Source organism: Labrus mixtus, chromosome 5 (assembly GCF_963584025.1).
Source record: "Labrus mixtus chromosome 5, fLabMix1.1, whole genome shotgun sequence".
NCBI classification, from domain to species: Eukaryota; Metazoa; Chordata; class Actinopteri; order Labriformes; family Labridae; genus Labrus; species Labrus mixtus.
In genome coordinates, this window is record NC_083616.1 from 13,088,409 (window position 1) to 13,114,541 (window position 26,133).

The following is a 26,133-nucleotide window of genomic DNA, read 5'->3' on the forward strand; positions in this document are numbered from 1 at the left end:
CATCCTCTGTTTCTGTCAGGTTCCCACTCACTCCTGCGCTCTTCTTTTTTTACCCCCCACCCCCCTTCCCCTCTTTTCACCCAACTCCCTTTTCCCAACTACTGCACCTCACCCCATCTCTGGATCGCCTCTTAATAAGAGCTGGCGGGACAATAGTACCATTGTTGGCCGAGTTTGGGAACACTGGACTGAAACAATCGCTGTTTACCCAAGCAGTGGCACAGCCTGGACCCTCTCCTTCATTACAGCCGGGCCAAGTCTGATTAAGTCTATGCCACAAGTGCTACAATGAGCCTCTGAGCCAGCCACAAACACTCGTCCTCTCCCATCTTTCTATCTGCTCCTCCTCCATTTCTAACTCCAAGCTTCCCTCCCTTTGTATTTCCTACAGTTAGAACTGTGTTTGTATTTTTTTCCACTGTTTATATATGACTACCCTGTCTTCCACTGCCACATTGTCGCCCTCTGATCTACATGTTATTTACTAGCAACAAAGATTAGCCAAAAAGAAAGTGAGTGGAAATGGTGAACAAATGACGAGTTATTTCAAGAAACCTACAGTGAATCTGCTCTATTTCCAAATGTCCTTCATTATCTAGGACAAGGCTTATTTTCTTTTATTAAAAATTCCCAAAGGTTTGAACATGCTGCAGGCGGTGCAAATTTGTCTGTCTGTAAGAAATAAGCGAAAACTCCCTCTATATAATGGTTTGAGATCATAAAAAAAAAATCAGCATGGAGGTGGCATTATGAAGCTGATGCTTGTGGCAGAGACTCACTGAATCAGTGGATTGAAAGCCCTTTCACTCAGCCACATCCCTCAGCTCTGTGGCTTGTAACAGAAGCATGCTAGCAGCACTATGCAAAGCAGCATCATGAATATGCGTAATTAGGTGGGACTGGGGTAATTTTTCTGGGTTATGGGATGTGACATTTGTGGAGCAGGAGCATACATCAGTGAAAGCACGACTGACAAATGTGTAATCCCTTTCTCTGCAATAAGGCGTTTCACACGTCGTAATGCAAAACATAGTTTAGCTTCATACGCGCAACAGCTGTATGTAAAAATGCAGAAAATCATTCTGGCAATCATCCACTCACAGCCATGCATGCATCGACATGCACAGTTGGATATATAAAGACACTACAGAATGCACCGTGCATATCGAAGCAAAATAAATCTGTGCATATGAACGCTATCACAGTCAAGATTTTTAAAAGCCGTTAGTGACACAATAATAGAGGGACTTATTTGTAACCACAGGAAAAAGAGAAAAAAAGGTTGTTCTCAGAGTCACAGAATTACTCAACGATAATGAAGAAATAGGCCAAACCATAGAAGACAGGAGGACATGGACTTAATATAATTTCATGGAAATGTTGCACAGCAAATGACAGTCAATGAAAATTCCTTTTTTGGATTGTTGAGAAATATCAAGAAACCTAAGCATCTTCTGTAATCTAGGGCATGTTTTATGCATTTTCTTTGTTGCATTAGTGCTCAATTCAGATGAACCTTCAGAAGAGCTGTACCATGTGGAAGCAGAAATAAGGACAGGGACATGGTTGCATAGGTACACTGACAAAAGCATCTTTTAATAATTGGATCATATTCCTATACAACCAGACACACACTCATGTTCATGTGTGTACACTTTCAACACACATCTCTTGCTCTCTACAGAGAGAGCCAATTTATAGATACTGTTCTGAACCCCCAGCACCACCTCTTGCCTCTCTCTTTGCCTTGCCATGCACCTTTCCCTTTCCCCCCCATTCACCCATACAGAGGCGCACACACACACACACCCTCAGACACACACACCACCCTGCCACAATCCACCGCCCTGCCACACATACGGAAGGGGAGGACACATCCCTCATAGCACCCAGGAAATTAACTTGACATTTGATGCAGACAGAAAAAATATATTTCAGTGGGGGGAGGAAAAAAAAAAACAAAGTGTACTAAAGCAGAGATAGCATAAACCCATCCCTTGTTCACCCTTCCCCACCCCACCCCCCTTAAGTCCAGGGACGCATTCGAGGGGGATTTCAGCAATCTGCAATGCAGACGCCACTGGGTGCCCATGGAAAAAATGAGCTTCATCTTTTGCCTGTCCTTTTCGGTGTATGCTGTCTGTCCCTCTTTGTTTCCATCTTTTATGATGTCGGCGCTCCATTTTCATATCCACTTCCCCCTCCCATTTCAGTCCATCTCTCTATTTTTAAGGAAGTTGAAAAAAATGTAAAACAGTATTGGAGGATCACTTGATGGTGCATGCGTTTGAAATTAAAGCACAGGCTTCTAGCTGCTCCTTGTGAATACAAAAAAAAAAGAAAAAAAAGAGGATGTTTTGAATCGTTGCTATGGCTTTTTTCAATTTAGCATCAATATTCTAAAATGCTGACCACTAATGCACACTTATATCCCTGGGATGTGTATTTGTATTCAAACTGCTTTGTAAATCTGTGTTAATCACTCCAAAATAAACAACAAACACATATCCCAATTGTTATTTTGTGTGACGCAAAAAAAATAAATGTCTTTTCATTTAGTCAGACAACCGTGTGCCTCCAATTTCATGCGAGCGATGTAGAAAATAACATGCGGCGTGATCCTGCATATGCTTGATAAGATTAACAATCGCATCAAAGGCCCACGGTAACCTCGGCATGAAGCCCAAACACCACGAGCGAGAGCAGGCCGCAATTAATACATCATTATGCACTGCTACAGTTTATAGCCGTGAACACACAACACACAGCACGACCAGCGACCAGCTAGTGTCTGTCTCAATATCTGCGGCATTAGACATGCAGGAATGTTAACATCATTATGCACAATTGTGAATGTCTGTCTGTGCCCTCCCCCTTTTTTTCCCCCTGCCATATTGTGTCTGCAAGTGAGTCTGTGTGTGTGTGTGTGTGTGTGTGTGTGTGTGTGTGTGTGTGTGTGTGTGTGTTTCATGTCTGAAAGATGGCGGCATTATCTAAATATGATCATTTTATAAGGAAGTTAAAAACAAATGGTATGTATGTCTAAGGGAACCTTTCAATGTGATGTGGTTAAAACATGTCTACGTTAATGTCAGACATTTTTTCTGTGGCAGTGATGCTGCAGAAATTAATTTCATTACAGAAATACATGCCATGTGAAATGAGTTAATTTTTCTTTAAGGTCATATAGCTGTTCTTCTACAGAGAACAAACCTACAAATAAGTATTGAATCAGAGCTTTGAATTAACCTTAAATTGAACACACACTTGAATATTTTCCACTGTACAAATGTCTCACACTCTACAATGCTGTGTTGTATTTTCAAATATGAAAAAATGAGACATCATTTAAGATGAAGTACACTGACAATTGGTTCAAAAAAGGGATCTTTTTGCACTTGCTGTATTAATGCACCTTTGGTAAAGCCCTGATGCTTTAAGGTGAATGTGTTAGTCTTAGAAAATGAATGGATGGAATCGATTTAGATTGTTTTTTGTAAAATAAAACAATATGAGTATACTGTTCTCCCAACGCAGTCCGACATTACCTAATCCAGACACTTACTGACCACACTCATGAAAATGTCACATGTTTGATGAAGTTGCATTTGTAACTGGGAGGGCGAGGAGGTGAGGAAGAGAGGACACATTCATTAGCGCTAGGGTTTGTTAAACCGCTCTGCATTTCTCTGACGCGGCGCAGTCAAAATATTGCATCATCCAAACACAGAAATGCACTGCAATGCTGCAGCCAATGAATCCTTTTGCATTCCCTATGCTGCGCCTCTTGAATTAACACTGCATTTGTGGTATCGTAAGAATTAAATAAACAGATCCCAGCTAAAAAAAACAACTAATAAATACACACACACACACACACACACACACTACATATTGCTGTGGCATTGTGGGTAACTAGATCTATCCAGAATGTATCAGAGCAAACTCCGCAAATAATTTTCTTTTGAGCCTAAGACTGTGTAGAAGAGCTTCAGAATGTGTTTCAAAACCAATATATATTTCTGTTATCTGCCACAACTTAAAGGAAGATTGTCCAGCGAGTGTTGTGTACAAAATCCTTGGCATCCCTCTGCTTATACAAACAGCCCTCCTGCCACCTTGCTGTTCCTAGCTGCCAGCGATTTGCATTCATTTGCATGATTTTTTACGATGTGCATATCCTTTGTTCTGACTGTATGATGATGCAGAAGACACCCTCCCTACGCAGCGCTGTTACACAGCCTGCTGAAAGCTACTTGGATATTAAATATGAAAAAAAAACTGTAGTTTTATCCCTGTAGTTTTATCTGTTTAATTATAAATTGATAAGACAAGAAGTAGTCAGATACTAGACTGATCATGGCACACCGACGATAATGCGGTGCATCAGAATGAGGGAGTGAGTGAGGGGGGGGGGGGGGGGGGGGGGGATGAATATGTTGTAGATTTGTGGAAATTTTTGAGCAACCGTGGAAAGGACATATTGTGCTATCGCTAAGAGGCATGAGCATCTGCAATATATAGCACAGGGAAAAGATGGCATCCAAGCATGAAATATGGAATAACATGACAAATAGGAAATATGGAAACTAAATCATAGAAAAGAAAGAAGACCATTCACATATATTACAATGTTTTCATAAATAATGTGCCTCTTTCTCTTCAGTCATCATTAATGTTGTTTGCATCTGTATTACAAGAATTAACCCTTTGTATTTCCTTTTCTTTCTCAACTGTGCCTATACCTTTTCTAACTACAGAATGTTTTAGACACACACACACACACACACACACACACACACACACACACACACACTGCTGACAGTCAGTACTTGTAATCATGCGGGCTCATGCAGACGACTTCATTAATCGCTGTGGGCGAGTACTGATGCTCCACAAGCTGGCCTACAACACTGAAGGGTTTATATTCTCAAATGTTGGTGCCACATTATAATACTACTAACAATCAGCTGTACTCCATGTATGCACGTCTGATAGATTATTATGAGTACAGCACAGGAAATATGTACTGTATCTAAATCATTCTGTATTTTCAAAGATTAATTAATAAATGGCAACCACCACAATGCAAAAATGTAGGGTGCAAATATATATTTTTTTGTATCCAAGCAATGACAAATATTAATCATGATAATAGAATACTACATTTTGGATCAGATAGAAAAGAGAGAGAGGAGAATAAACAGCCAAAATAGAGTCCTTGTCCTCATTTCAAGTGGGAACATTTCCTGATATTGTCAAAGTACATCTAAATCTGCAAAGATGAAAAGCTGTCCTGGTTTCCTGTTTCAACTTTAAAACCTCGACCCTGACATATTCTGCACACACGCAACTGCTGGTGTGTGTGTGTGTGTGTGTGTGTGTGTGTGTGTGTGTGGGGGGGGGGGGGTTGTTAGCTGTTCCTTTTTATAAAAAGGCCTATACCTTTCTAACTGAATAATGCAAAGTCACATATAGGGGTCCACTGACCCTAGTACACTTTACGGGCTTTTAGCAGACAGAGTGAGGTCTGTCTGAAACGGAAGTTCAGTACGTGTAGAAAAAAAGGTTTAGAAGATGCCGCACAGATGTTGCATTTACTCTATCATGTTGGATCTTAGAGTGAAATGATTCATTATTGTAAGTCAAAAGGCAGCTTTCTCTTTCTGTTCAGGGAAGTGGTTGGTGTTTAAAGCTGTTGACCCACCTCTACAACTTCCTCTTTAACAAATGGCTGACTTCAATTGAACCCTTAAATATCTTGATTAAATAAAAACAGTGATCCTGTCTTTTTTTTTTTAAAAACAGCCAGACTACATGCTAAGCTTAGGTTTTCTTTAAATAACAATACCAAGGTTCAAGTGGGAAGATGTTCCATTTGTAGCAGTGCTGTGGTGCCAAAAGCTTTAACTACTTACAAAGAGGTACTTTGTGTAAATTTAAAGTAGAGTTTGCTGGTCGTTATCTCTCGGGGGTAAAGTTTATATAGATACAGACTTGAGCACTGACTTTTCCCTTCCCAGTGACTTGCCCTGCCCTTTTAATTGGCCCTTCTGAGCAGCACACCCACAAGTGTGAGTACTGGGAGTAATTAGGACGAGTAACACCACCGCACAGTGAGGCCCATGGGCGCTGACATACCACCTCTTCCCTTCAGCCACTTATTTTTTCTGTCTTAGCATCTCCATGAGATCAACTTTTGACTCTGGGAAACTCTCAACATAGAAGATTTTGTGTCACTCAGATGTTTCCACCTCGATTCATTCTTTTATACCAAAGTTCCCATATCATTTTCTTCCATCATTCCAAAAGCATGGCATACCAAGCGCTGTTGTATATATTCTGCTGAGCACAACCGTTGTCAATAACTTCAGCGAGCGAGGTTTTGGATATAAGTTTGGCAAACTAACATCCTAGATTTTCACACTACTTCAGCCTTGTGAGTTGTCGTCTCCTCTTAAGAAAATTGGGGTCAAAGTTGAAAACAGAAGGCACAGATCGTGATCAGATGCTGCAGCCTGCTGATATAATACATAATTCCTTGTCATGAGAGCAAACTCTGCTCATTAAAATGTTTGTCCATCTTCAATAACATAAAATGTCACATTTAATAATGGCTGAAGGTCTAATTAACGGAGCAAGAGGTTCTGCACGCAATGCACACAAAAGGCAGGGCTCGGGCCAATTAGTACGACTGTGTGGGTTTCAATGGCTAGTGGACATTTTTTAAAAATCACTCCACTGTTGTAGTTACTGTAGTTGTGTGTATTTTGTGTTGTTGTTGTGATGATGAACAGTGAACAGTAACCTCTGTTTCCCCTGTGCTTCTTGTCTTTGGTTTGGACCACAGGGCAAAGAACGGGTCATGGGATTTGATATTGCCCACGATCACATCGCCTGAGCTGCCTTCAAACTGCTGTTATTCTGTTTACTGTGTCCTCTGGACCACTACTAACATCTATGCCTTCATCCAACACACACACACACACACACACACACACACACACACACACACACACACACACACACACACACACACAGGCTAACTTTGCTGCAGGCAAACAGACACACACTCACACATCAGCAGAGATAGACACACAGGAGGAAAAAACACTCAAATCAAACCCCTGCCTACAAAGAAATGTGGCTGAATTTGACCAAATTATCAATACTTTGTATTTATATTTCTTAAATGAATATTAGATAAATATCAAAACCATGTCAACAGCAAATAAGTCAAGAACTAAGTGATTTTGGAGTCTGAAATAATGAAACTATAATTTTAAGAGCTAAAATAGAAAAAATAAAATAGTGTGGCAGGAAAATATCTCAAATTGTATTTTACACGCCAACACATTAAGTCTATAAAGGCTATAACTGTAAACACATATAGACACACATATTTTCTTTTTGAACCCAGGTTTACCTCATGTGGGTCCATTGGAGAGCAAAATCCCAGAGATCTGGTGTTGACCTCTGCTTCCTGCTGCCAGCAGTTCTCCACAGCTCCTCTTCCCCATCACTGCAGCAAAGAGAAACACACGTACACACACATGAGTAGGGAGTGACTACGATTACCAAGAGGCAACCTGTACATGCTGAATAACTCTTCATGAGCAAAACACAATTTACATATTTACACTCAAAAGACAGAAGAGTTAGGTAAATACATACTAAAAGAAGGAAACAGAGGCAACATTTACCACAGCTGAAGTATACTGGCAGGGGTTTAAATTTGCAATAACTTTTTGCAAATGTCGTCTCAACCTCTTCGATTTAGCACATACACAAAAGTGAAAACGTGGGACCTTTATGGCACATGAGAAGCTGCTCTACAGATCATGTGAAGGTCACAGGGGGGATGTTGTTTCACACTTCAAATAAATATAAAATGTAGTTTAAATTAGATTAAGATTAGATTAGTTTTATTTTTTAAATCTAGATGCTGAAATACCTCACATTAAACTGTTAATTCTAGTTTAAGCACTATGGTCTTCAAGGTGTATTCTGGTGTATGGTAATGCTGATTTAGCAGCCGTGCTGTTGAACCCGGCCACCCCTGACCCAGGCCTCCTCTCACTGGAGTGAGGAGGTCAAATGCCAAGGCTAAAGGACAAGTCCATTAGAGGTCAAAGGTGAGCATTATAAATTGTCGCAGTCAATGGTTAGTTTGGCACCTAATGATTGACCTTGCACAGCCACATGCCGATGGACTTCTATAACCTATAAGCATGTAATATTTTTCCAATCATATCCTAATCACAGTAAAAAAAAAAAAAAAAAAAGGTCAGATGTCAAAAATGCTGTGGATAAGATAAGCAAAAAAATGCTCCTTTGCTAATTCAGTGAACGTCTTTTCTCTTTTGTAAGGTTGTGAAGGCTGCCTTTTTTCCTTTTTTGTGAAGTCTGAAAGGTTTAACTTTATAAGCATAATTTAAAAATAAGTCTCCTGATAGACTCAGAAGGAGAATATACAGTATACAGGAGTATAAATAGTTTACTGTAATGTCTTTCTTCTGGATCTCATGCTCTGTTCCCGAATGATCGTGAGCCTCTTCTGGCATGTCAATATCAAACTGACAGATGCCACATTTTATTAGAGCTGCATGTCAAAGTGTACACACACACACACACACACACACACACACACACACACACACACACTAACCCAACACACACGTGTGCATAGCTACACATTTGTACTTGCACTGAAACCCACACTGACAGGTTGCATAGCAAGACACAAAACACAAAACACTCATTTTTGTATTTCGTTCTGAATTTTATTGATCTTTTTTAATTAGTCTTTTTACAAAAATAACGTTAACATCAAAGATCCTAAGAAAAAATCATTAATGTTAGAAAATATTAACTTATAAAAGCAATGAAAAATTGAGTACTAAGCAGCAATAAAAACAATTATTAACACTGGGTGTATTGTCTTACTCCCCTATGCAGTGTTTAACACTAATCTGAGAGGGTTTGCGGTTGTGTGGCAAACCATAGTGTGAATGTGTGTGTGTACATGTATGTGTGTTTGTTTCCAGCCCTACAGCAGGGTTTTAGGGTAACTATACAGCCCCCTCCCCTCCACCTTCAGCCCATTCCCTTTGCGGCTTGTGTGGCTTGTCTCATCCCATCTCCCTCCTGCTCCTCTATCTCCCTCCACTCCCCTCTCCTCACCACTATTCTGCTCCTAGCCTACATGTGTGTGTGGGTGGGGGGGAGGGGGGGGGGGGGGGGGGTTAGGGGTTGGCAACCACAGTGTCAAGACACAACCCCAGTGTTGAAGCAGGTTATTATAAATATAAATATAATGCAAATGTATATGTATCACACACACACACACACACACACACACACACACACACACACACACACACACACACACACACACACACACAGGTGTGATACATGATTGATGGAACATAAACAAGGATCTTTTATTGAGTGGAAAATAGGAAATATGCCTTAGTGCCTTGCACTGATCTGAAGCAGTTAAAGACATGTAAAATTGTTAAAACTCTACATCTATCTTGTATTGCAGCACAGCTGTGTTGTGTGACTCCTCAACAATTGCACCTGCTTATGTGACAAAAAAGAAGTCGTCATAGAACAAAAGCATTTCCTACACGAGAGGTGTGTCTACTCTCCACCCCGGTGGCTTCCAGCGTTTCATTATCCAAAGTCGAGGTTTGCTTTGCCACCCATCTCCCCCATGCTGCCTGTCTCATTTCCTCCCGGTAACAATCCATTAGCCAACGCCGGGCTCCAACATGCACACGCTTAATTATTTGCACTTCTTTGGCAGCACACCAAGGCGTACCACTCATCAGAGGAGACGGGGATAATGGTAGGGAAACAACTGGTGTCCTATGTATACGTATGCATTATAAAATACACAACATGCTCTCTGTGTAAGGACAGCCAACTCACACGGACAAAATATCCACCTATAAAAAACACACTTCTAGTATATACTGACAAACACGGCAGTAAACCTGAACTACATATGAACAAATCAACAACCCATTGAAACCAAAACTCTAATACCTCTGATAATGTATCTTTTTAAACTGATACACACATACACTATGCATCAAAAAAATAAATGGGGATGATGTGTGTTATAATTCATCTTGAATAATTTCCTGCACATTCTTCTTCATGCTCTGCCTCAGGAGCACTTCAGGATGAAAGGAATGCTAATTCTGTTTCTGTATCTCACTGAAAAATGTGTGTGTGTGTGTGTGTGTGTGTATGTGTGTGTGTGTGTGTGTGTGTGTCGCCTCACTAAGCACATTTATGATAATTAACAGATAGGGGAGGTCAGCTACGGTGTGTGTGTGTGTGTGTGTGTGCGCGCGTGTGTGTGTGTGTGTGTGTGTGTGTGTGTGTGTGTGTGTGTGTGTGTGTGTGTGTGTGTGTGTGCGTGCGTGCGCGTGTGTGTGTATGTGACAGTAAGAATGAGTTAGCGAGAAGGAGACCGAAAATGAGGGGGAAACAGTAAAGCGCTGATTTACATAAATTGGAAATACTGTTGCCGACTCCCTTTCTCTGCTATGTGGCATTTGTATTGTATTAACATTTTTACTGTTACAGTTTTAAGAAAGGCATCATCTCACACAAAAGTTATAGAGATAACTAACACACACTAAAAAGCTGCATGTTAGCCTTTAAGATTTCAGGTAATTACACTTGTACATTTGTGTAATGTACAATGTGCTTGATACATTTCAATTACATGTGGAACATACAAAATGTAAAAACGTCATATAAAATTATAAATATACTTGCATGACTTGAAATGTTTTTAAATTAAAATGCATTACGTCCCATTACAATGTTTTGCTAAATCAAGCTGAAAACAATTCAAGCTTCTGGCTCTAGGGCTGAAAATGAGTAAATGTTGTTAATTGGGTTCTTATATTTTAAGAACACACCTGATTTCTACTGTCGACTATTTGCACCTGTACCCTACAAACGGCGTGCAGTACAAAGCTAAACACAGGCCGAACTCGTAGGCGACAGTAATCGAGGGAATTAATACATGGAAATGAAATGCTCAGCATGCATAGCAGCCGATGACAGTAATTGAATAATTGACTTTCAGAGCTCTGTGTTCCTGTCCACACAGCACGAAGAAATGTGTATGCGTTAATATCTATGCGTGTGCGTGTCTATGCCAGCGGACATTTTAGGTCTACCCTCCTCACACTCTCACTACTGCCAAACGCCTTAAGATGGTGGCACCTTGAGGCAGAGAGAGACACTCGTAGAGAAAGTCAACCTCCTCCTCCCTTTCCTCCTTCTTCTTCCACCTCGGGTCCTCAACGACAACACAGGACAGGCCCCCCTTCCTAACCCTTAGCCCCCCTAATAAATATTTAATTCACCCCTCTCTAATAAGGATATTAGGCGAGTACACCCCAGCCTTGGCGTATATGCATGAGTCCTTTCTCATCAAATTTACATAAAAGGGCCAGATGCTAATGCGAGCGTAGCAACTACTGCTCACTATTCTATATGCGCTGGTACTGGCTCTCCAGTCCGAGAGCCCATATAATTTAATTGCCGACCAGCATATATTTTTCAAATGGTTCCCCCGTATTCAAATTGCTCTGAGGCCTCGGTACCATATGCTTTACAAAGTGCGCAAAGACGGGCATATTTTAATTGTAGTGGCTGCCTGACCACAGTATTTATGATTACTTAATGGAGTCTGAAGCCCCTCCCCTTTTTATGCAAAACGATATACTACAGGCGCGTTTATGCATAATAAAAAAGAAAAATAATCTGCATGTGAAGACCATGGATACGGTACGGTACGTTCTGTTTCACATAAGTCAAAGCTTTTTGAAATTATCATTCAAATACAAAAAAAAATGCCAGTGAAATTTTACAAAACTGCATTAATCTGATATAATTAGTAAAGAATACTCGTAGAACATGAGGAGGAAAAAAACAGTAAGAGGTAATTATCATCATAATTTAGAAATGGGTACCTTCATATTGACAGATCATGGAAGTACTTACAGTTAAAATGTGGAAAAAAAAAACTTTCAGACCACTTAAATGTAAAGCATAGCATATGCTACAAGCCGCTCAATGTTTGTAACTAATAGAGGATGAATAATGCAGTGACACAAGATATATTATTTACACCCTTTCATCTTCGAGGAAGATTCAAAGAACATTTCAGATGCAATTATACTAATTTATTTATAGTGCATAGTATTTGCATAATCAAAAGCCAGTGGAGCACAGATATCCTAGAGGACACACGGCAGCAGCGTTTTACATGTAGTACGAGAATAGCATTTTAGCACACAGCCATATTGTGCACTGCTGCTGACAGTGTGTTAATACCTTATCACGCAGCAACATAGCTCTAAGTATATTGTACTGGTTGGAAACATGATTGCCAGTGACATTAAAGGAGCAGAGAGTGAAAAAAAATATATGTGGCAATTTGATCACATTATTGATTTAGTACCATTTTTATTAAGATAAGAATTTAAAGCAAGTATCATCATGTGATATTATCCCAGAATCTGAAACTCAGGGGTTCTACAACCATCATGGTCAGCTCACACAGCACTGAGATGTGTCTTTATTATAAGTGTCTTATATATTTATATATTTGACTCAACAAACTATTTTAACATGAATGTTTACACTGAATCAGCCAAAATCAATTTATTCTGAAAGTTATTTCTAACTATCCTTGTATCAAATATGAAATGGGATGAACACAAGTGTTTTCACCATCCCAAGTGATCATTAATGTTTCTCTCGTATTACCTTTTTTTTCTTTTTTTTTTTGCAACTGATGGAGAGTTAAGACTGATAAGGCAGGCAAATTTGGGACAACCACATTTTGGTTTCACTAGCCCTTACAGGTTGCAATTGTCAGCTTGGTGCACAGTAAAGGGGAAAAAAAACACAAGCTTACAATTTTAAATTGACTGACTATATATACAGATTAACAATTTAGTGGAGGGCCAAAGCTTCACTTTGTTGTTAGACTGTAAAGTTTGACTCTCCACGTAGCTATTACTTGCACATTATTCTTCATGTCATAACTATCAAAGACATGTTAATACCAAAGGAGTCAAAACTATCTCACCATGCCAGACAATAACAAACTATACCCAGTACAAGGATCTGTTTCAAACACCATCACTTGACACTTTACACATGGAATATAGTTCTTTGATAAAGGTGCCTGTCTGACATGTCAGTCGTGCATATCCGCACAGTTAGCTAAAGGGGAGGGCCGTACAGCGTGGCAGAGCACAGCATGCCCGCTGCTCCCCACAAGACGCTCAAGTGGCCATGCATGATGTCATTAAAAAAGGCTCAACCATGACATTCCTCAGTGGATTATTGGAAAGTTATGGCTGGCTGGTCTGTTATGGAGGGAGGTCAATCAGATCCCTGTTAATCGCCAATGACACCATTAAGGAAGACAATGACACCTTTGGGCTGTTTGTGTGTTGATATGTGTGCCAAAGACCCATGTACAATTTTAGACTTAGTTTTTAGCCTTAAATGTAAACCACAAACTCTCACCCTTAAACTTGCAACATTAATCGACACAAAAAAAGTTTAAATTAACCAGAGAGCGTGTGTGGCTACCTGACAGGAAACATTTAATCAGGATACTATGCGTCTACATAGAGCCGTGGAGACAGGGAGTGGGTGGCACTCGCGCATCTTGCATAGAGACCTGAACACACATGCACAAAAACACACACAATCTCACACACACACACACACACACAAACCAGGAATCTGTCCTGCAATGGCAGGGGCTGATGCTGCCATGCGCACGGTGATCTCACCTACCGTTGCCGTGGCGACACCAACCAGAGGGAAAAGCCTTATAGTGTGTGCGCATGCGTGTGTGCATGTGTGATTGTGACAGAAGCTTGGGTTGGAGGAGGAGGAGGAGGAGGAGAAGGAGGGCCTGCAGGAATTCACATTGTGCCTGGCTTGTTTAAGGTTTATGCCTCATTCACTTACTACCTTTTATCAGGGGGGAATACTGAGCCGGCCCTTTCAATTATCAAGGCAGTAAATTCAGCGTGGCTGTGTCGTTAAAAGAACAGGCCAGTGGTTTAATAGGCAACGGGACAGTGCCAGGGATGGGAAAGGGTGTATGTCAATTAATTTGCATAAACTATATTTTGAGATTAAGAGAAACAGGAGGGGATACATGCAGAGATGCGTGCATATAGGCTCAAAATTTGACACATACAAGCAGACATTCTGCACACATGCATGTCAGACGCATACACCGCCATTCTTATTTCTCCTCCAAAAATATACTCCCCTACCACTACCAGCTGGTATTGTTGAATTCTATTAGTGATGAAGAGCTAACTCAGACTATAGGGGTCATCTGCTCATCAATGGGTGGCGGTGGCCGGGCTTGCTCCACAGCCATGAATGCACTGAATTCATTACCCCTGGTGCACAGATGGTGTCTGGCTGCCTGTCTCAAGTTCAAGTTCATGTCCAGGAGACACACACACACACAGAAAAGAGAGAGACAACATGGCCCAAGCCAGACAGACAGACGTTGTTGACTGAGACACAGCCATTGTTCCCCTTTCATTAACATGATGTAGTGGCATCACCGGCTAGCCAAGAAGCCTCGGTCAGTTAACCGCAGAGACACAAACATGCATGGATGCAAACACAGACGTTCATAGAGATTCACTTGGAGCTTCATTATAAGGCTGTTAAAACGGCTCCCAATATCAAGCTATGCTAACCTGAGAAAATAATTTTGACTGTAGCTGGCTAAATCTGTATTCAGCTCTGAATGTAATAACTTTTCAACAGAAAATAGAAGCCATACATCTACCCAGTGTGTTATGCAAAACTAATCTGGGAGAAGTCCTCAACTTGAACCAAAAAAATACAGCGATGTAATACATATATATTAACAAATGGCACCTGTATGATGACCATGATCACGTCTTTTGCTTAGCACAGATATTATCCTGGGCACATACATGTTGTAAACCGTCTTCGTCACCTGCCAAACACAGCACACAAGCACAGAGGAGGTACATAAAAACCCCAGGCACACTCACATAAAATATGCTGATTGACCGTCCAATGAATATGAAAGCACCAACCATGGTCGCCATGGTTATTGTTACTCAACAAATCACGTGACAACAATGGCTGCAGCACGCTATATGTGTGAGCTAGAAGGAGGGCAAAGCCAAGTGCGTAGCTGCCTCATTTACTGAGGAAAAAAAACACTGTCACCACTCATTTCTACATGCATAGTCAAATTGCACGCCCGTATTTGTGAATATATGCTGCACGGTGAAATGAATGGATGGCCTTTTTTTCTGCAACATGCTTCTACTGTGAGGACATTACTATAAATAATAGAAAGCATAGTTTTGCAATCTAACTGACACACTAGTATACACATTTCAGCTGTGTATACTATACTGTTTCATTTTTAGAAACAGAGGGAAATAAATGCACATTTTATACTATCAGGTAAATTTGAAATGTAGACATAGAGGCAACCTCCTCATCACAGGTAGGGAATGCAGTTCATTATTTTTAGGGACTCAAACCAGCAGGGGTTGCCAGTGTTCATAAAAAGCACTAATGTGAAGCAAATTGGTGAGATTAACTCCATCTCTAGAGACACGTAGTAAAGACCTGCATTCAAACCGCTGCCAACACACACTGCAGCTCTCCCACATGCAGCCCAGGAACACGAGAGGCTAAGAGAGGAGATGCATGCAAGTGCGATTTGCAGCTGTTTGAGACGTGTGATGAAGCTTTCTCCTTGTGTGAGTGCAACTCAGAATTGCATCGCATTTCCTTTTGACTGTGTGGACTTAGGTGATTTTTGTGCTCTGAAGGATTGACTTTCTGTCTAGTTTTGTGAAGGTAAAATTAAAGCCATGCTGTGGTGACTATAACCACCCAAACCTCTTAAAATAAACCATTAGCATAGACTTGAATATAATAATACTAGAGGACTTGTTGTTGCAAATTGTTATGTGCATAAACCTTCAATTAGCCACTATTCTGTGAAAAACAAACAGAAAACCTGTGTACTGGGCTGGCATTAAGTGTGGCCCCCAGACTTGAAAACAGAGCCCCCTTTCATAAAGCCAGAGGACGATTTCAATCGACTTAACTGGGGACAATAAGACTTGTTTTATTCAGCGCTGCTCAGACCAAATTGTGTTCTTTCGGGTAAACGACCTGGTATTGTGTGCTGTCTTTGACAGAGGTCGGGAACAAGAGACACTAGTTTTGTCTGATGGTGTGAGAAAGTCGGCAAGGGACCTTTTCAGCAGAGGCAGTGTGGAATTCAGCCACTGTGGCTCTGCTTAACACTGCACTCCAATAATCCTCTGTTGCAAAGAGCCAGCTTCACAGATTTCTGAGCATATGCTAGACTTGAACTATGGCTTAATTCGAAAATGTTGTAACCTGGAGTTTCACAGACATACACACTTTCACTGAAGCTGCAATGAGTATAAATAAAAAAGAGATACAATATCAGAGTGCGTTATTAAAATAAGCAGGCCAGTTTTAAGCATGTGGTCTGAGCCGGAAACAGCCTGTCATCTGACAGATCCAGCAGTCAGCAAGTTCATAACAGCCTCCTCAAGTTGTGTGTAAGGTTTGGAAAAATACACAACTTAAAGCACCACTGCTAAAAGTGCAAAAATGTCTAATGAAGACCTTTTGTAAAATTATCAAAATCCATAAAATAAACGTTTTAAATCAACAGATGATGTTTTATTTTTTTTAAAACCTTATGAAAATAGAGGTTTTGAATTTAGACCACTTCTATATTTTTTTCCAAAAATGTTATGTCACCTATATTCTAAAAACACAGTTCTCGTAAATTGTCGTACAGCAACTTTAATCTCACATTGCTCTTGTCCACGGTCAAGTTCAAATACAAACAAAGCGCCCCGATGTCACTTATTCAAATTCCCCAGACTTCTTTGTGCAACATTATCTGCGCCCTCACTAATTCTCACGAGTTGTAAAACGGCTGGATCCGCGCGCTCTAGAGGGGCATATGCAGGATTACAGATTTGCAGCACATCCCTTTCAGATTCATAAACCCGCATAGTTTTAAGATAATGACCCAAAGTCCTCATTATCAGTACAATTGGCGAGACATTACGCATTCAGGAGGACCGTTACTACTCCAAGTTTAGGAGCGCCGCGTCGGCTGGGGCTGGGAAACGTCGCCTCTTTCTTTGGGGATGCAGATGAGTCTGGTGCACTTGACGTCTTTTCATGACCCCTGTCGCCCCCCCCCCCCCCCCCCCCCCCCTCCCAGCCCCTTCAGGCCCTCACGGCGCTGTCTGTCATATTGGGCCGGGGTATGGCATTGCCACTTGCCCCACCGAGCGTGGGAATGGGATCGTCCAGTCGTTCACATCTCCTGCACTGCGGTTAACGGAATCAATTAAGCAGGCCCGGCCCCCCCCCCCCACACACACACACACACACGTCTCCCCATCCCCTTACTCACCCCCCCTCCTCCCTCTTCTGTCACCTCCCTCCTGCTCCTGACCCCACACTCCCCCACCCCTCTCTCTCTCTCCTTCTCTCTCTCTGTCTCTCTCTCCAGTTTTGTCAGTTCACTATACATCCTAATTATTACTGTTTAGGGTGCCAGAGCCGTTTCCTGGCTCGACTCTGTCATGCTGGGAAAAAAAAGAAAGAATAGTGACACGTGGATTTTTGAACAACCCCTAAATGTCACTATTTCACATAAATACTCAACATATGCCTGAGTTAAAATTTTAAGTTAACTAAAATGTAAAATGATACCTTATGTTAAAAGATCACATGCCCTATGCTATAAATATTAACGTGTGTGTGTGTGTGTGTGTGTGTGTGTGTGTGTGTGTGTGTGTATGTGTGAGTGAGTGAGTGAGTGAGTGTGTGTGTGTGTGTGTCTGTGTGTGTGTGTGTGTGCGCGTGTGTGCGTGTGTGTGTGTGTGAGTGAGTGAGTGTGTGTGTGTGTGTGTGTGTGTGTGTGTGTGTGTGTGCGTGTGTGCGTGTGCGTATGTGTGTGTGTGTGTGTGTGTTTTCATTAACATTTAAATTATGTAGATGGTTGACTGTACAACAATGATGTGAAATATGATCCTTGAAAAAAAGTTATGAATTTAAATAATCAGAGTTCTTTTCTGTAGCCTATATGTGATAAATAGGACATAGTAAAACAAAACAAAAAAATCTTAATAAAGTGTAAAGATATAAATATCAATAGCATCTTCATTCTCTGGTCCACCGGGAAATCGAGCAATATGTCATGAGTCCTCGACGAGTCTGGAAGTAGTTTTTACTTTCGGTTATCTAGCTTTATGACGAGCAGAACACTCATACAGCTAGATAACCAAAGATAACAACCCACTTCCCTGTCTTCAGCAATAATCCACATGTAAATTTCCTCTTCTGGGCTCCAAGTTTCCACCTCTCACAACTCAAATATATAAGGAAAAGTCCTCAGCATCCTCATTCAAGTCACATTGTGTATTATATTCCTTATGTTTCCACTATAGCACAGACAGGACTGTCACACACCTGGTGTAAAAAGGCGGCAAATCTTGTGGGAAAAATGATATATTATCCCAAATGTTAATGTCACAGTCACTTGACATTAAGCAATATTACTGAGTTGAAGCAGGCCTTGAAAATCGCGGGTAAGGTGCAGTCATCCTTGCACAGGGGCCCTAATTTGCAATGCAAATAGCTCCAATCCCACAAAAGGCTCTTTCGCCTCTATTAAGTCGTTGTGGCAGCAGCAATAGATATCCTGTGAGGCCGGCGGAGAAGAAACACGGCGGAGAGGGGGGAAATCCGGTTTCCTGTGAAAAGTGCAATAACGGCACAGGGAATTAAGACGCAAATGTGTCGGATTATAAAGACAAGACCTTGGTTTTTAGCCCAAAGAGTGTCAGGTTGTCCGTTCACATCCAGAAGCCAGAGACTCTGAACCAAAGGGTCCGTTCTGCAGGTTGCATGGTCGCTCGGTCTAAACGGAGAGTGGAGAAGGGGGGGGGGGGGGGGGGGGATAAGGGCCATCCCCAAACGATAGGGGGGCTGGGGGTGGCCAAAATATGGACCAACCCCGGTTAGGTCAAAGGCCTCGGACCACGACAATGTTACAGCGGTGATGTCATGAAAGAAACGCAAATGCACCCTCCTTTCCATGCACAATCTCCATCCATCCATTACACAGCGCGCGCTGGAATAAGTCCGCCTCGCATCGAGCTGTCTGCCTTCTTTCTCACACAGGGATGAAAATGGATGACAAGGAAACCAAAGGCTTTTTTTTAAACAGAAAGAGAGCGATTCAACTGCTTTTGGGATATGCGTAAAGATTTAGATCCTAGTAAGCAATAAACAGCCCAGTGAAGAGAGCATCCTGGGGCAGCACGAGCGCCTGCATCTTCCGTCTATCCATTGAAGGCGATATATTCGGTTCGCAATAACACGCTACTCTCTTGATTATTGCTCCTTTTCTCATACATGACCTACCATCCTAGGAGTTAAAATGCTCTCACGTTCTCGATTTTTGCGTCGATATCCTTACTAGCCTCGTGTGTTTTTGTCATCGTCGCATCCGAAGGGTAGATAGACTACAATGGTATTCGGCTGCGAAGAAGAAGTCCCCTCACAGCGGAATAAAGCCAGAGCGCTTCATCCTGTACGCGTGTTTTCCCCCCACAGATATGAAAGTATAGTTATTGGCTCAGCACAAATGGGTCAATGTATGGGATCTTTGGAACTGAGTCAACAATAACAGGCAGCGGAACATGTGATGGATCATGCGCAGGAGCATGAAGCTGCAGGTCACTTCATGACATCCCGAGTGCACAACTTTGATTCTGTGTGGACCATAGCTCTCCCAATTAGAAGGAATAAAGTTTAATTCTGAGTTTTCGTGCTGGTGTGTGTGTGTGTGTGTGTGTGTGTGTGTGTGTGTGTGTGTGTGTGTGTGGGTGGGTATGTGGGTGTGTGGGTGTGTGGGTGCGTGCGTCTGGGTGTGTGTGTTTTCATACAGGATAAATGAACTATCATTTTGTATAATAAATGAATATTCTTCTTTTAATGGCCCCAGCACCCCCATGTACTCCAGGTGTCCAATTCACTCGCTGTAGTTTTAAATAGGGCTCTCAAGTTTACTCTGGTCTTGTGTGTGGGAGGGGCCAAGCAGAGGTGTCTTAATGAGCGCATATGAGTCACAGGGCCTGTGCCTGTCAATAAGGTATCGCTTCCTATCTACACCACTTTGTACTTTAATTGTGCAGCCATAGCATTATGTTCGAGTCATACCGTTTAAAATCACATATTCCGTATTGTGCGTAAAAGCCAGCCACCTGAATGTGTCCTAATGTTTAACAATGAAGCATAAAAAAAAGACTATTTACGCATGAACATTAAGTCACTACATTTATATTAATGCATCGCAAATATTTGCACATCCACAATCACCCGTCCCCCTGATGAGGATGTTCTGGAGAGTAGACTGTATGACCAACTTGTCATCATTTCGATCAGCATTATAAAGCACTGCTCATTAGGGTAAAGGAGGCTTCAGAATAGGCCTCCCACACAGAGGCCATGCACTAATCACCGCACACCAGTTTTAAAACTCACAACCTGCTGATCCTCTTAAAATCATATTACGTTGTTTTTCAATGAAGGTTAATGATTTGGGTCTAGAAAAGGCAAAGAAATGTACCAGGAGGGCGCGATTATATTCGTATTATCTATTTGAGCAAACGAAGCTTTCGTGCGTAAAAACAGTTAAATAATACAAATAACGCCTTGTTTGTCAGTCAATGTAGAGCAAACAAAGTTGTATTTTTCAAAGCACTACAACAGAAAATGTGTGGCGGTTTCATGTGACTGAATTGTGCTTGTGTGCTTAGATATGCCTCTCCATTCCACGTTAAGTTACATCGACACAAAATTCACATTTCTCTCACTGTTCGAATCCACATTAACTACAGCTGCAGTGTTTAACAAATGGGCCTGATAAAAATGATGATATGGATCTAAATTGATGCCTGAAAAGATAGATATTCCTTTTTCTTAGAAAAAATAACCAAGTCGAAAAGAAACAGGTACCTATAAGAAGTATCTACTTCTGTATGAATAGGCTACTGACTATAAAAGTCTTAAGTGAGGTCAAACGAAGAAAGCTGAATTGTACCATTTTAAACCTGCTATAAAGTATCAAATATTAAAATGATCATTGATAAAATATAATACACACGTGAAGAAAGTGTTCACTTTGTAACCGTTCAGTTTGAGCATATGCTCTCTCCTTTAAAGCGGCCAAAAAACTCTAATCAGTGCGTATTTCTCCCAAAGTGTGTGGGGAAACATTCCCTGCCCTCATTTCGAATTTGCTTGTGTCTCTACAAACACTATTAGTTATAAGCAACTCGAAACAAATCGCATTTTTGTTTCTGAGCCTTGGCCTGGGTTTCAATTTCTGCACACATGGGAAAACCTTTACGCACACGGTTGCTTTTAAAGCAGCAACAAAAGTTGGACTTACTTCCTAACGGAGAGTCAAACCACAGCAGCCGGTCAGAAAGCGTCCCAAGCAGGAGAAGCGCGGCTGCGTCCGTGTGAACCGTGATGTGGTATATGTTCTCCACAAAGATCCCAGCCGTGTTATTTGGTGGTGGTGCATCAGTTTAAAACTGCCGCTAACAATCAGCAGCCGGCTTTAGGCGTGCTTCGGCTGCTCTGTGCAAAGCATGAGCATATCCCAAGCACATGATTGGCGACGAGAAGAACAAGAAGAAGAAGAAGAAGCAGGCAGGGATGGGGAGAAGGAGAGACACAACTTTCCCAGAACGTCTTCAAGCACCAAATACAAAAGTGCATGCACAGTTGAGCTCTCAGAGTGTGCAAGTTTTTTTTTTCTCTCCCTGTTGGTGGTGGTGGTGGGGTGGGATGAGGAGGGAGAGGGTGGTGATGATGATGATGATGATGGGGGGTAGGAGGAGGTGGAGGAGTGGTGGGGGCTAGGAGGGGATGTAAAGTCCATCCTTCTGTGTGAGCAGAGGACGTGCTCTGAAATTCAAACAAGTTCCCTCGGTTCTTTTGTTGCACGCACGAACTGAGGCAGCATTGTTCGCGCTTTTGGCGTGGACCTCTCCCTCCGGTTTCCCTGACCAGGTTACGAAGTGAGCCTCGTAGTTGGCTGGTAATGAATTTGCTGCAGGCGTACACGCTAACACGCTTTGACAAACGGAACGCATTCAACGAGTTTTCAGACAGGGGGGTGGGCAGGTTTGCTACACGCAATTCCCAAACTCAGTCTAGAATGAGGCCTTTAATCCTATAATAAAAAGAAAGAAAAACTACAGAACTTTAAAGTTCACTCAAGCCTTTTATTGGATCTGTGTTTTCACTATGGGCCTATACTGGACTCCACCTTGCTCCCAGAAGCCTAATAAGGGGTTATCTGATAAGACTCAAGCGCGCGTGCCCCCTCCCACAGTAAGGACACACAGAGCCAAAAGAGAGAAGGCAAAAAAAGAAAAAAAGATTAGAGAAATCTATCAAACAAAAAAGTTAGAATGAGCTGACCTACTTGTCTATAGCCTAACAGCAATCCTGTGTCTTCAGCTAATTCTCTTGGTGATGACACACTTTTTGTTTTAGTGAATAAATTATATTGCTCGACTTTTTCTGCGAGGCAAGTTAGAGCGCTTTACTCTACAAGAAAACCACTTCTCCCCCCATCATTGACGCAAAGGCGTCAGGTTAGACCTGCACTGTTGTGATTTTCACCAATTAAAAAAACAAACATAAATGATTTTCTCTTTTAGTCATATTGTTTCTCTGAATGTCAGAAAAGCCTCTAAACTGACTAAATAAGGATAGAAAACATGAGAACGAAAAGCATAATTTCTTACATTAACTCCCCCTTCTATTTCTAATTGCAGGCGTATCCATTAGATTCAACCGGATTCACGTTTTAGTTTAACAGCGAGGGCACGTTCAATGACGTAGACAAGTATATCAGCTACGTGCAGCCATATTTAAATACATCAAGGCAATTAGCGCATCCAAATATGCAAATCCCGCTTACTACATAGTCCGCCCCGCTGCAGTCGGAGTAATTCCCCCCAGCCGGGTCTTGGGTGTTTGTCGTTTTGAGAGCCGACTTAGCCTTGTTTGTTTTTCCAAGAGGCTACGTTAATGTGACCGGGATGGAGCCGAGACATGAAGAGAAGGGGAACCGAGGCTCCTGCGTGGAAAGCCGCCCATGCGTAATAAGAAGACCCGCTCCGCCATTCTCAATGCTCGGACGCCGTTGGCTCTGGTGTGCGTATTATTTCAATATTGATGCATATTCAGTGGGTAGATTTGCATTAAGCACTTTAAGATTTGTGTTGTTTTGGCATCATTCTTCGTGTAGATGTAAAGACCTTGTAATGCATGTTATAGCGATGTCATTTATCACGTAAAATTACTGATTTCATATTAAAATTGTATGCTAACGTGATATTAAATGCAAACACATGAAATCTTTGCCATTTGCTCTTATAAGTTAAAAAATGTTTTTATCTAAATGATGTAAATCGGCGGTAGCCTTTGAATACTCAAATCCAGCATGCATGAACAAAGAGCTCTGTTGTGGAGGGCAAACAATAGATGAATTGCAGAGGTAAATCTGAGGTGATACTTCAGATCGAGCTCAGAATAAGAGAAAGACACAGCCAGGTAGTGCAGAACATATCAATCCAAAAGTCTCCTGCCCAGTTTGTAAGAAAGCCAGTGACGCAGCGCTGACATTTAGGCTACAATTGCTCAGGCTGTCTCCTCGGTGTCCGTGCACGCGCTCAGTGGTGCCAGGGGCGCGCATGCAAGTGCAGTGCACTTAGAGAAACATTTAAACAACGATATCATAATTAAAATACAAAGGATTTCCATTTAAGTATCTTTATTATCACATTTCTCTTTTACGAAATTTCACTTAGTGCATCTCCAACCTCTGATCTGCACCGAGAGCCCTGAATCAAACGTTTGAACTTACCTCCAATTAACACCACCCAAAGGTGCTCCTGCTGCCGTTTCTGTCAAGTTGTTAGGACGTTTTCCAGCAGAACAAACTTTGTGCTATCAGTCTGAGCTGATGCAGTCCCTATAGGCTACTCCCCTCTTTATTGAACCCTGCTCTCAATCTGCTCGTGGCTCAACACTAGTGGTCAGGCTGGCACACGTAAACACTTTCAAAGCCACAGGAGTCCGGTACCACACCTATGCTGGGCTTATAACTCTGGAAAAACTTAACGTTTTTTACGAGGAAAAGGGGTACTTTTACTGTTTCCCAGAATGTCATTTTAATTAGTTCACTCATCACCCTCTGTTGTATTACCCTCGTTTACATCAACAACTAACACATTCTGAAGGACACACACACACACACACACACACACACACACACACACACACACACAAAAAAAAACACACACACATACATACACACACACACACACACACACACACACACACACACACACACACACACACACACGCACGCACGCACACACACACACTCACACACACCTTGGATTATCTTCAAAGTCGACAATGACCGAGCTCGTATGTGTCTCACGTTTCTGCGTTACACAAAACCAAAGCATAACTCTTACAATAAGACGTTGTTTATGTTGTTTTGTTTTAATGACAGGCTGCGGCACGTGTAGGTTTATGGGGATGGCTCGTGAAAGGAGTGTGTGTGTGTGTGTGTGTGTTTGTAGATAATTACGCAGACCAAGTAAAGTATATTTCTGCTGTAGTGAGAGACCTTCCGAGTAAAAAAAAAATGGATGACTCGTGGCTAATTCGTTAACAACGACGTTTTGGGAAGACCTTCATTTCAGGGGGCCATGCCTGTAAAAAGGCTTGTTTGAAAAAGAAAAAGTCAAGAAGTCAAGTATTCTTCAAATAGGTTGGAAAGAGGAGAGGTCCGCTGTTTATTGACGCTTACTTAAATCGTGTGATTTATGGACTTCGGGTTTGCTCCGTGTTTCTGTAGAAACGACTTGGTAGCATTATAAACGGCATTGTGTGTTAATAGACCAATTAGGCCGCGTGCGCAATAAAAAAACAAACAAAAAAAAAAAACACCAACAACTAATCCTTAACAGAAAATTATGTGGTTGAAAACGAGGACAAACAAAAACGACGGATGTTTTATATTTGTCTAACCTTTTCAATATTGATATGCTTTCACACGGAGTCAAGATATATGAGCCAATAATTCGGCTACAAGGTTGGCTTAAAAAAACTATTCTAAAACGAAGCGAGCAAAAGCGTCGTCGTAAACTTTTCCTGGATTAATATGAGGGCAAAAAAACACATTTAAACACAATTTTTTTTCCAATTTAAGGCCAGACGTCAGCGTTTTAGGGTTAAGTCTTAAATAGGAACAGAGGAGACTTGTCTGGCACTGCAAACACTATTATGGAATATTTGTAATGAAACACCTCCAAGATTAAGACGCATCCAGGTTATTTTTATTCCCCAAAAGGTTTATAGTTAATGGTGTTAGGAGTCTCCCACACGGTGCACCGATCATTAGCTTTATTCTTATTTTTACAAAACAATCTATAGTCCTTCTTTCGTGTAAACTCATCTATTATCATTATAATTACAATAACACTTATAACAATAATTGTTATTATAATTAGTATAAGTATGATCTCTATTTCTCTTTTGTTTTACTTGAAATATGAAGAACATTTTCCTGCGTTTGAGGAGGTTTTAGTGATAAAGGAGGAATTTAGTCTCTCACAATGACACTCACTATAAAAACTGTTCTTTACGATCTGCACGAATAGCTTTAGAGACTGAGGATGAGGCTGTTGATGAGGAGGAAGAGGAAGATGAGAGATAGACATGGTTCAGCTGGGCGACTAAATGCTGACATCTAGTGGTGATTTTGGAGAATGATGATGACTGCCATCTTTCTCTGTCACTGCACTTGCATATTAGAATTCCTTTCACACAATGCATGTACATGAACAGTTTGACAATTTACAGTCTTTTTGTTTTGTTTTGCAGCCCAAT

At 41.4% G+C, this 26,133-nt stretch overlaps 1 long non-coding RNA gene across 1 annotated transcript in view; it reads right to left on the reverse strand.

Annotated features, from left to right (window-relative positions):
* The window catches only part of LOC132974107 (uncharacterized), a 39,036-nt gene extending 16,554 nt beyond the window's left edge, over positions 1 to 22,482 (reverse strand). Inside the window, exons 1-2 of the long non-coding RNA XR_009673096.1 lie at positions 21,599 to 22,482; positions 7,427 to 7,522 (exon numbers count right to left, since the gene is read on the reverse strand). This is a non-coding gene — a long non-coding RNA (uncharacterized LOC132974107). The remainder of the gene's footprint in view (positions 1 to 7,426; positions 7,523 to 21,598) is intronic.
* Between the last annotated feature and the right edge of the window lie 3,651 nt (positions 22,483 to 26,133).